This window comes from Nycticebus coucang, chromosome 1, assembly GCF_027406575.1.
Source record: "Nycticebus coucang isolate mNycCou1 chromosome 1, mNycCou1.pri, whole genome shotgun sequence".
In the NCBI taxonomy this organism is placed as follows: domain Eukaryota; kingdom Metazoa; phylum Chordata; class Mammalia; order Primates; family Lorisidae; genus Nycticebus; species Nycticebus coucang.
Genome location: NC_069780.1, coordinates 66,873,802 through 66,886,442, shown reverse-complemented (window position 1 = coordinate 66,886,442; position 12,641 = coordinate 66,873,802).

The following is a 12,641-nucleotide window of genomic DNA, read 5'->3' as shown; positions in this document are numbered from 1 at the left end:
CACTGCATGTTCAGGACGGAGGAGCACATTGGATGATCATAGTTAACAGGGGAAGGGAATGCACCTTGCAGAAAATCAGAAAAGAGGATGGCAGGATCTCTGATCAGGGAGTTGGTCAGAGCAGGAATGGGAAGCTTCTGTGATGAACAGAACATGAATGCTTCCCCTAAAATAGATGCTGATCCCTAGGTTTAGAGCTGACCTGGATTTTGTGGCATATGTGTTTGTGTGGGTGTGTTTAAGGAATAAAATACTCGCGAGTTAAAACACTCAATATTACAAAGAAGTTTGGGATTGCCTGAAAAATAAATTCTGAGAAGCAGCTGTGAGCTTCTCATCATCACTTAGCTCTTCCCTTCCCTGCCATCTCCCCATCTCGCAGCCTCAGACCATTTATAATAGGAACATTAATTTTTAAAGACCCATAGATCAATAACCACAGTTTTTCACTTTGAGCCTTTTGATGGCACTAAATTATTATTCCAGAAGTAATGAAGTGAGTCCAGATCCTAGAAGGGACCTTTAATATCGAGGGCTTTAATTGCAAAACCTGCTTCTACTAGAACCTGCTGAGGTCAGTAACATCTGTGTTTACCGGTCTCAAGTGTTTATAATCAAGTAGCTTTTGCAGGAATCTCAGCGATCAAAGATCTAATCCTGTGCTACTATTGATATTTGCACTTACTATGGAGCCATTTGCTCTGTGGCCACCTGAGAAATATTTGTTGATGATAATGACAAGGCAAGAGTAGACATGGCTCTTAAGAGGTCTGCAGGCCCAAACTCAGTGAGGGAGGAAGTCCATGGAGAAGGTAGCTCACCCTGAATTACCCAAGGTCCTTGCTTGGTAGAATATCTGTGTTCTGTTACCCTTACTGAAGCGATGGGCTTGGAGAAGCAGGGAAAATGTGGGGACCATGTGTGCTATGTAAACCAAAGACTGATCACTTTCCAAATGGACACATGTTTCTTCCATTGAGTAGCTGAATTTTCTCCTAATGTTTTCATAAATAAAGTGAAGATGGGTTGCATGGTCGAATGAAACTATCAAACCTGAAAGGGGGTTTCTCTTGCCGGCTGTTGATTGACCTTACTAAATCCATAAATCTAAAGAACAAAAGTGAAGTGTGGCCTTAGTACCACATCATCTTTAAAATTTAGTGTTTAGTCCCCTTTTCCTTGAAGAGTTTCAGACAAATCTAGCGTTTTATTGAACGCAGAACATTGTTCTCTTTGAGAATGTGAAGATTTTAAATAGCCAAAGAATTTTCAAACATAGGAGCTAGCTAATTATAGTATACCCTGCTCTTTTGGAGAAAATACCAAACTGTTGCCTGTTCTACTAGACAGTAGGACAGTTGAAGAACTAACACACGGACTTTACAGTCGGAATTTGTTTTGGCATCTGTGGTACTGTTCAGTAGGAGGCTATTGCAAGGAGCAGAGCGCCCTCTGTGGGAATAATCGCAAATATTCTTTCAGCAGATTAATTTGACTAGGGTCACCATTTCCTCAGCAACTAATTATTTGCTTTTCATCATACAAATTCTTCAGTAGTTGAGAATTTGGTCTAATTTATCAAATGAGGAAAGAATATTACAAACTTAATGGGAAGGATGACCTACAGGAAATCTGTTAGCAGTCCTTTTCTGCAAATGTTGAAGTATAATATTGCTCTGTTTGCGAAGAAGATGCCTGTGGTTGGGATGGTTGCACAGAGTTTAAGCAAGGGACTGCTTGTTTTGTAATTTATCTCAACTTTATTGTGAAACTGCAAAGGAAGATCAATAAAAGGACTTCTTTCATATGAATGTAAATGGTGTGAAATACTGACATGTTTTGTATATGTACATAATATATTTACTTCCTGCTTTCACATGAGTAATCCGGAGTGGTTATACCATTTTATAATTAGAAAGAGATGTGTGGGTGGGGGAGGGGAAGGGAGGGCAGGGGCTATTATTTTTATAGTGGGATGTCCCTTATATTTAGAAAACTTGAAGTAATTTTGTATTTGTGAAAAGTTACATTCCATTCATTTAAAAATGTCTGTGAGCTAGGAGGATGATTATTCTAGTGACTAAAGGATCCTCCCAAGCAGTACGTAAGTGACATCCAGTTTTGTAGACTGTAGACTATAACCAGCATTGCCAATTTTAAAATGTGAAAAAAGGCAACTTAGTTTAACCCCTTTGTAGAGCATATTATTATTTCCCCATGGAAAAAAATCTGTAAAGAATGAACTTACAAGTATGACATAAATCAATTTCTGTCACCTCCCCGCTAGCAGGAGGAAAGTCCAATGGCTTTATTTGTTCCTTTTTAATGCAAAATGCTTTTATTGCAAACCATTGCTTCCAATAAAATGCTTTTATTGTAAAATGACTGTTGTCACAGGTAAAATTGTACTTAGGTTCCCACAAGGTCTTTCTGGCCAGTCCACAGGTCCCATATTTGATGTCGCCTCTTGGTACGCCTATCCTGTCCAGATTCAGATTATGCAACAAAGGTTCCTTGATGTATTTGCCATCTGACCCAAAATTTTTAAATAGTCACTCCTAATGGTATTTGTGTGGGGGGTTTTAAGTCTGGACCTGTTAGCTCTTAGTTGCTGAAACAACGTATAGTGGATTATGTAACCATTTTACCCAAACGTCATTTTCTGTACAAAGTCATGCATAGTTAGATGATTAGTTAAGTTTAGGATATTTGTTCTGTGTAAATTTCTTTTTTTTTTTTTTATCAAATCATAGCTGTGTACATTAATGCAATCATGGAGTACCATGTGCTGGTTTTATATACAATTTGAAATCTTTTCATCAAACTGATTAACATAGCCTTCACCACATTTTCTTAGTTATTGTGTTAAGACATTTATATTCTACACCTAGTAAATATAAAATGTACCCTTGTAAGATGCACCATAGGTGTGGTTCCCCCTCCAGCCAGCCTCCTCCCTCCCCTCCCCTCTGTCTCCCCTTTTCCCTTCTTCTTGGGCTATAATTGGGTTATTTCTTCTGTGTAAATTTCTTTCCTTCTTCCCCACCTCAGACACTTACCCTATTACTGGTAAGTGGTACCTTAATTAAAGCACTTTATATCTCTCTTGAAATACAAAGAATACTGACCGAAAAAAAAAAAAAAACCTGTCTTTAAAGGAATTTGTCTTCTCTTAGGAGACACAGACTTTGATTTTGCTTTATTCTCTTCTCTGTGTACTTGGAGCGCATAAACAGTGTGTCTGATACTGGGCTAGTTACGAAACAAGGACAGCAGCAGGAAACATAGCAGACTATGATGTAAATAAGTGCAATCAGTTCTCCTGTACTAGTTTTAAAAATCTACTGCAACTATAAAGGTTTTTAAATGAGGTTTGTGAATTCCAGGATATTTCACTGCAAAATTTTGTTTGGTTTTGTTTTTAATAAAATGGAATCAGAAGCTTGTGTCCGTGTCATCCATACTCCCCGAGTCTGCATTCGGAGGTGGCACTATGGCTTTCAAAACATCCAGAGTTACTATTAAATCATTCTATGTCAAAAGATCAAGAAGAATAACAACTTCTTTGTTTCTCTAAGGTAAGTCAAGTACCAGGCACCAACCTCCTCTGAGCTCTGCTATTCTAAGTCACTGGATTAAAATATGTTGAGCAATTCTGAAGAAGAATGGCTGCTGAATTAGCCTGAGGTCCCTTTTGGTGGGAACTGAGCACTATACTTACAGACCATATCAGGCGGATTTATTTTAAGCAGGGTTATACCATGGGGCCTGCCAGATGGACTGGGGCAGACAGTGTCTTTTTGATCATTTACTAGTACATTTCGAAAGGATTTTAAACAGCAGTTCAATTTCTTAGGATTAGCAAGGGAATGCAAAGGAAATGAAAAAGATGGGGGCTGCCAGCCTGGCGATGTGGGAAAGGAGGGCAAGGAAGGAGGGCAGCCCAAATTCCTTTTCTTCACCTACTGGAAACTGGCAGGACCAGTTTGTCACTGGGACTTTGTGTCTGGCCCATTCAAAATTCCTAACATAACCTCTTGGACAGCAGGAGGACTGGACATGCTGGTGCTGCTGAGCCTATGGCCAGAGACTTCCACCTGGCCACAACCCACCTGGGGAGTTGTGGATCCCACAGGGTCTGCTGGCAAAATCTCCAGGAGTATCAAGTACTGTGGCCTCCCTGGCACTGCTGTGTGGATAAGGAAAATATCAGTGCCCTGGAGACTTTGCTTGGGGCTAATCCAGGCTTAATTTGTAGGAAGGAAGATATTCTGAGGGGAATAATGATAATATTCTAAGGAACAATAATGATAATACCACATTGGAAGGCACTTTGAACTTTGTTTTTGCTTCTAGAATTGCAGTGTTTATCTGCCCAGACCACAGAGGGATGACAGCACCTGGAAACCATCCCTCCTGACTCCCTACTTTTGCAATCTTTCTATAAGATCAGAGTTCCCCAAGTTAGGAAATGTATTCTCAGGATATTCCCAAGTTCAACTAAGTTGGGATAAGTCTTCATATAATCCACAGTAATTATTGAGAAGGTCTTCAGTAAAGTCATCAATTTGGTTTTGTGTAACTTGGCTTTTCCTGAAGCTTCGTTTTTCAAAAGTTGTATTTTTCAACATTGCATGGACAAGAGCCCACAAGATGGAACACGTTGATATTAAGACCAAAAAAAAAAAAAAAAGAACAACAAAACAAAGCTGCCAGACATTGTTTCCCACGTTAGGCAAAGGCTGAGCTGTGCACACACGGTTTGCGATCTCAGCATGGGGACTTCTTCACCTAGAGTGAGTCCTGGGGACATTACAGTGACTACTGCCCAGAGTCACATGTACCAGGGAGCACTAGATCAATACGTCTTACTACATGCTTTTTCCTGGGAAGTGGAGGCCCTGCCCACATAGAAATTCCACACTGTAGATTTTTGCTTCAAGAATTCATGCAGCATATCCAACCCTTTGAGAACAGAAAGGTCAAAACTCCCCCAAGAGCTTTGTAATAAGCTAGCTAGGTCAGCTTTGCCACTTAACTCTTACTCCATCAACACCTGTTGGGAGGACTATAAGCTAAGACACTATTTAAAAGTCACAGAAATGTATTTTGTTCTTTTCTAAGTCTAATAACTCCTTCAAAACAAATGTTAATATTGCTTCTCATCTCCTTGCCTTAGTTGAGTGATGCATTGCACCAGATTGGGGGATGAGGAGGAGAACAGGAATTATTTTTGCTCTATGATAATTATTATCCATGGAAGAGTGGTGCCAATCAATGAGAATTCAGGAGACTAAGAAGGTTTTGTACTTATGAGATATTTTATTTTTTTGAGACAGAGTCTCACGCTGTCACCCAGACTAAAGTGCCATGGCATCATCATAACTCACAGCAACCGCAGACTCCTGAGTTCAAGCCATCCACCTGCCTCAGCCTTCCATGTACCTGGGATTACAAGTGCCCACTACTATGCCTGGCTAATTTTTCTATTTTTTGTGGAGATGAGATCCCACTCTTAGGCTAGTCTCAAACTTCTGAGCTCAAGCAATCCACCTTCCTTGGCCTCGGTATGAGCCATTGCACCCGGCCTACAGGACATTTTAAAACAGTAATAGTTCTGGTGGTGCCTGTGGCTCAGTGAGTAGGGCAGCAGCCCCATATACTGAGGGTGGCGGGTTTGTACCCAGCCCCAGCCAAACTGCAACAACAACAACAACAAAAAATAGCTGGGCACCACAGCACTCTACTGAGGGTGACAAAGTGAGACTCTGTCTCTACAAAAATAAAAAGGCAGTAATAGTTCCCTCATTCTTTGTCATTGAACAACAGAAACATTTTTACGTCTTATTTCATCATACCTTGGTATAAAGCCTCCCTCAACTCTATGATACCATACTCTTGTCTGTGAGAAACATAAAGCTACGTGGACTTCTCCACTGTGCCTCCAGAGACGCGGAGCCTCTCTACTCACCACATCTCCCCTAGTTGGTTTTCAGTCACAGCATCTCAGCACAACTAGAATGGGAGCCTAAGTCTCCTCAGGGGGAGCCTGAATTTGCCAGCACACTGGGAGATAAAAATTAACCTCTGCCCCTCACCACCACCTCGCTGATGTTTTCAGACCTTCCCATTGTAGAAGACATGCCCCACCCAAGAACATCGGCAGGCCTGATCAAAGTCACGGCCCCTAACTCATCACCCACTCTGTGTCTCCCTCTGACATCCCCATCTTCTCTGTTTTTAAGGATCATTTGCCAAATAGTCAAGGGAGAAACCAGAGCCGGTTTCTTTGGCGGACAGCTGCATTTGGTTGCTATGAGAGCAGTATACATAACACAGCTGTCATTGATATTATGGATCTAATGGGAGCCAAGGGTCTCAAATCTCTAAGGACAAATTTATACATATATAATTCACAGCTTTGGAAATGGCATCCATATCTATAAATAAAAGTGAGAGCAGGGAAGTGAATTAAGAACACAACAGAGTTAGACCTGGGAATAAAATCACATCACTCTGGGCCTGGGCCTGAGGTTTCTTACACCAGAAAAACTCCCAGTAAGTGAGAAATAGTTTAAAAACTTCAGATTATAAAATCAAGATAGTATCTTGATTATAGTAGCTAATAGCACTTTAATTTGACAAGCCATTCCTCCTGTTTTATTATGCGTCTATATTAGATGTTTGAACATGGTTTGAAATATTTCAGTACCATACTGGAAAAGATTGGTTTGATAGCTGCTCAGAGTGCTGACTTGGAGATCAAAATCATGTTGAGTGTTGGTAACCTATGAGCACTAAGCTCTGAGTCCTGTGCTCTCATAGCATTGCATGCTTCTTACCCTTAGCTTTCTTTTTTAAAAATTTAAATTTTAAAAGGCCTAGGCCATATAGCCACATACAAGTAAATTTCAAAGAAGGAAATAGAAAAAAGTGCAGGAGATGTATTTTTTGACACACAGGCACTCAAGGAAATACCATCGTACTGCCTAGCTGCTGCCATTTCTGTAACTGCCGGGAAGGGTGGCAGATTTCTGCAGGGGAAAGGAATCAGACACGACCTTCTCTTTAGTCCCAACCACTGGTTTTAACACATGTGAATTACTGAAATGTGATAAACTGTCTTGTTTGGCATCAGTATTGTAAGTTACAAATCATAATTTCTAAATCTGGAGTTATTTTACTGTGTTTCTGATTGTTCTAAACTAAGTGTATATAAAAGTTGTCTCTTTTTTTAAAAGATCATATTTTTAAGTAAAGCATTTTTTGTAGGAAGAAAAAAAAAAAAAAGAAAGAAAGAAAAACTCCCAGTAAATCTGACTTCAGGAGACCATTGCCTGGGGTTGAGGTATAAGGACCTAACTCAAACAGAGCTTCCTTTATAATAGGGAACATTAAAGGAGCTCCATTTGCCTCTCATCACTTTCTCTTTTCTTCTTCTTCTTTATTTGAAACACAGAGGAGGGAGAGAAAAGAGAGGACATGAAATAGGAGAAGAGTCACCGCTAAACTTAGGTTTCCTAGCCCCATCGCTATTTCCATAAAGGGGTACACATCTCTTGACTGTTCAAAATCTCACAAAAAGAAAACAAGCTGAAATCTAGTAAATTTCACATGTACCCTTGTAAGATGCCCCATAGATGTGGTCCCACCAATTACCCTCCCTCCATCCATCCTCCCCCCTCCCCTCTCCTCCCCATCCCCTTTCCCCATATTCTTGGGCTATAATTGGGTAAATGTAGAATACAAACGTCTTAACAGAATAACTAAGAAAATGCCGTGAAGGCTATGTTAATCTGTTTGATGAAAATATTTCAAATTGTATATAAAACCAGCACATTGTGACCCCCTACAAAAAATTAGCTTGGATGTTTTATAACAATACTGTCTTTTAATTATAAAATTCAAAATAAAATATGCTACAAGGAAAAAAAATAGCTGAAATCTGGAGTTTTTTATGTTGATAAGATTATTATGTAGACAGGAAACATTCCTAAAACCCACACAAACACTCATCACCAACCATGGTGAGCCCCAAGTGACGCTAGTTTTCTCTAGGCAAGAAAGCTCATCGAGATCCCAATGTGTTCTATTATTTTTACACTCACACCCTCACAATATAATTAGTCATTATATCATACTGTCTAAAACTGGCTTAGAGGCAACAGGCTTCCCTTTGTATAGCGCCTGCCATGGCACTGAGTCTTGCTTGACAGAAAGTAAAGAAGAAGGACTACTTCTTGACCTGTTATGAAGAGGTAATTTTCTTTTTTTCTTTTATTTATTTATTCATTTTTTAATTGAGATGGAGTCTAACTTTGTGGCCCTCGGTAGAGTGCTGTGGCATCATAACTAACAGTAACCTCCAACTCTTAAGCTCAAGTGATTCTCTTGCCTCTGGGACTATAGGTGCCTTCCACAACACTTGGCTGTTTTTTCTTTCTTTTTTTTTTTTTTTTTTTTTTTGGTAGAGACAGTGGTCTCACTCTGGCACAGGCTGGTCTCTAATCTCTGAGCTCAGAGCACTCCATCCACGTCGGCCTCCCAGAGTGCTAGGATCACAGGTGCGAGCCACCACAGAGAAGTCCCCCCAAATACAGAACACCTAAAACAATGAATCAAATATTAAAACCTCCTTTAAGCTGGTGGGAAATAAGAGAAATTCGTGGACACCAGAAACTACAAGAAAATACTAGTCTATCCAGAAGAGAACAAGAATCAGAAATAGTTTGCCCTGGGTGCATATGTGGATTCTCCACGGTCTTAGGGTCTACATTTTTTTCTGTAAGGATATATAAATACAGTAGAACCTTGATAAGTTGACCACCCAAGGGACTGTGATAAACAAGTCAACATACAGAAATGGTCAACATAAGAAACTTCCTCTGACTACATGGGGTGCATGTCTGGCCTATGAAAATTAGGTCAACCTAAGGAGGTGGTCACTGTAGGAAGCAGCCAACTGAGGAGGTTCTACTGTATTTTAAAGATAATAAATATTTTAGGCTTTGTGAGCCACATATGATTTCTGTCATTTTAATTTTTGTTTCTTAACAATCATTTATTTAAAAATGTAAAAACTATTCTTAGCTCCAAAGTCATACAAAAATAGGCCCCAGGAAGGATTTGTGCTGCTCCTACAGAGGACTGGGAGAAAGCCCAGGGTCAGAATCAGAGATCCCAGCATAAAAACCTGACACCCTCAGTGGGTAAGCTACAAACAATGAAGGAGTCAGGATAGGCGTTTCCCAGTGCTGGCCTTGGTTCCGGAAAAAGTAGGAAAAGGATAAAGTCTGCCCAATCCTTTCCTTGAGGTGTTCTAACCAAAGATAAGAATCTGACTACCTGTCTGAGCTGAGTACTGACGGTAAATTAATTTTAAATCATCCCAGGTTGATAGTTACACTAGTGTTTGGTACAAATGGACGCTTACTCTCACTGGAGGAATACTCTTTAAACCCAGGTCTCTCGGGAATTCTCATGAATCAAGTTCCAAGGAATATAAACTCATAATCAAAAACTCAAAATAGACCAGGCACAGTGATTCATGCCCACAATCCTAGCACTCTGGGAGGCTGAGGCAACAGGATGGCTTGAGGCCAAGAGCTTGAGACCAGCCTGAGCAACACCCAGAAAGACCCGCATCTCTACCAAAAAGAACCATAACAATTAGCCAGGCATGGTGGCATGTGTCTGTAGTCCCCACTCTCCAGGAGGCTGAGGGAGGAGGATCCCTTGAGCCCAGGAGTTTAAGGACGCGTAAGCCGTGATGATGCCACTGCACTCTGCCTGGGTGACAGAGGGAGACTCCACCTGAATCACTGGGGTACAGCCACACTGTGTCTGTTGGTTCTGCCAAGTATCCTCAGGACCTAGGAGGAACTTGGTGAACACTATTACACAAGTAACTGAATAAATGACAGAGGCTCGGCCTTTTAGCCCAAAAGCACCAAGTTCAGGCTGCCATATTAAGGGAAATAATTGCATGCTGAGGACCCATTGCTATTGACTCTGAAGAACAAACTTAACTGTAACCTTGAAATAAATGCATCATGCTTAGGATCAAAACTGTCCAATTAATGTCAGTAATACTGTGAACACTCTCATGCTTACCATGCACTAGTAAGTGTTTTATGCACATCAAGTCATTTGGCCCTCATCATAACCCTTTGAGGGAAATGCACACACTATTATTACTCCCATTTTATAAATTTGGAGAGTAAAACTTAGAAAGTAAATTGCCCAAAGTTGCATAGCAGGAAAGTGGCAAAACTGCTTATGAATTCAACTATCTCTGGCTCCTAAAAGCTTTTCTTCACCACCATATTACATTGCCTTCCCTCTTCTGAAAGCAAAGTTGACAAGTTTCTCTATCTCTGCAAATAAAAGAAATTTGAAGTAGAGCAAAACAAGCAAGAACAACAAAAGTAACTTGTGACAGAGAAATTTAACAAACACTCCCTCGGACAGTGATCCAAGTTAACATCGAGTAATACACACGTAAGTCTGCGGCCTTGATGTGATGTGATTGGAATGGTATTTCATCTCTGCGGTCCTCCTCCCCCAGACCTACAGCATGACCCCGTGGAGCCCTTATAGAATCATCAGACAAATCCACTCTGACAGGCCTTCTACAAAATACATAACCAACACTCCTTAAAACTCCCAAGGTCATCAAAAACGAGTACAATTACAGATGCTGTCAGAGACCAGAGGACCAAAAAGATAGGGCAATTAAATTTAATATGGGATAAAAAATAAATTAACCAGGCATGTTGACATGCACCTGTATTCCCAGCTACTTGGGAGGCCGAAATGGGAAGATCACTTGAGCCTAGGAGCTCAAGGCTACAGTGAGCTATGATGACACTACTGCACTCCAGCCTGGGAAACAAAGCAAGATCCTATCTCAAAATAAAAAAACAAACAGAAAAAGGTAATGTGGTATCCTGTATGGAATCCTGGAACAGAAAGAACAATGATATTAGGGGAAAGTTACAAAGACAGTGCAATCTGGCCAGGCACAGTGGTTCTTGCCTGTAATCCTCAGCCTCCCAGAGGCTGAGGTGGAAGAATCCCTTGAACTTGGGAGTTTGAGACCAGCCTGAATAAGAACAAGATCTCATCCCCACTAAAAATAGAAGAAACTAGCCTGGCGTTGTGGTGAGTGCCTGTAGTCACAACTACTCCAGAGGCTGAGGCAAGGGGATCACTTGAGCCCAGTTATTTGAGGTTGCTGTAGAGCTAGGCTGACGACACGGCACTCTATCTAGCCTGGGCAACCAGCCTGAGATTCTCTCTCTCTCAAAAAAAAAGAAATCTGGATGAAGTCTGAAGTTTAGTCAATAGTCATGTACAAATGTTGATTCCTTAGTTATGATAATATCAGACGTTAGCAAGAGGAAAAACTGAATAAGGAAATACAGGACCACTCTGTACTATCTTTGTAACTTTTCTGTAAATTTGTAATTATCAGAATGAGTTTATTTTAAAGGACATATTTTTATCAAATATAAGAGCCCATCAGATTACTTACTAGACATATAGAAATTGGTTTCTGATAATATTGTGGAATATCCTTCCCTGGAAATGCTAGGAACCAGGGGGAAAAAAGCTTTATATCCTAAATTGTTTAGATAATCTTTTTGCAGCAGGACACCAATCCAAATTATTTCTTGATGTAAATTCCATTTGAAGACTACATATTTTTTACTTGTATTATTAGTTTCAATGACTCTTCAATCTGGAGTAATTGGAAAACGTGCCAAATAAGTTAATCTTTTGTAATTGTATGTCAGGTTGTTGAAAAGGTAATGAACAGGTATCTTAGCTGGTACAAAGCAATTGCTCTTTTTTTTTTTTTTTTTTTTTTTTTACATATACATGTGTTCATTAAGTTTCCATTTTTTGCCTTCACAAAATTAAAGAGGGTTAAAATTTAATAACAGTAACAATATTTAATATAAGGACTAGAAACAAAAACCTCGTAAAGAATGAATGAACATAAATACATTCAGAAAGGAAATCAGAGAATTAAAGCAATTACTCTTAACATTGGCTGCTGGGTCCGCAACGTAACACAAAACACACCAAATGTATTTTGCCCTTTGCGATGCCATTTATGTAGTTGACCGACTTCTCCCAGCAGGGGGCACTATTGACCATCAAATGGAAAAGATACCCAGGCATTAGAGAACCCAGTTGTACTGATTCTATTTTGAACAGTTTGTAGGATAACTTTGAGGAATATTAACCATTCAGAAATCTCTAGTAATACTGGTATAGTAGGAAAAGGAGATTAAACAACATCAACCAACATGGTTGGAATAAGGAATATTCCATAGAAGAGAAAAGGTATATTGGACTACACGAGAAAACAGCCCTTGAGGATGTTCTTAGGCCTATTTTGCTGAAACCATATTTCCCCAAATGAAAAGCAGGTTAGAAATAACAAAATTATAAATGTCTTGTGCCAGGGTCCATTTGATCCTGAAATGTAATGTTGAAGAAATATTCTTGGAATATCACCTCCATACTCACTGATTGACCAAAAATGTCTTGTTCCAAATAGCATTTCACAAGATACATGTAACTCATGCATTTAATTCTTTATTTAAACACAGCAGCAAAAGCAGACTCTA